Genomic DNA, 426 nt, shown 5'->3' on the forward strand with positions numbered 1-426 from the left:
AACACACCTAAACACACATAAAGCTCAAAGTTTATTTCTCTTAGCATAAAAAGGAAAGAAATGCACACCTCAATAGTAGCGACCCTAACTCTTTTAACATTTCTGCGTGCAGTTTCTGCAAACATCGAACAAGACGCGGCGCAAGTCAAAGAGCCGTGTCAGGAGATGCTCTTTCTAACTGAAGCGCTTCCGGTCCTTAAAACAAACTTCAACGATGCACTGACACAAATTGAAGACGTCAAACGCGAAGCGAAACTTTTTCAACTCGCGGCATGTGCAACCACCACAGAGGAACAGCGCGCAGCTTACGATTTTCTATACGCTCTAGCACACGACAGAATAAACCAAGCAGAAAACAGCATAAAAGAAGCCAGGAACGAAATGGAAGAGCACACTACAACAATAGAACGTCGAATCCACCACCTC

This window comes from Trypanosoma equiperdum, assembly GCF_001457755.1.
Source record: "Trypanosoma equiperdum strain OVI genome assembly, contig: ctg_1536, whole genome shotgun sequence".
Taxonomy (NCBI): Eukaryota; Euglenozoa; class Kinetoplastea; order Trypanosomatida; family Trypanosomatidae; genus Trypanosoma; species Trypanosoma equiperdum.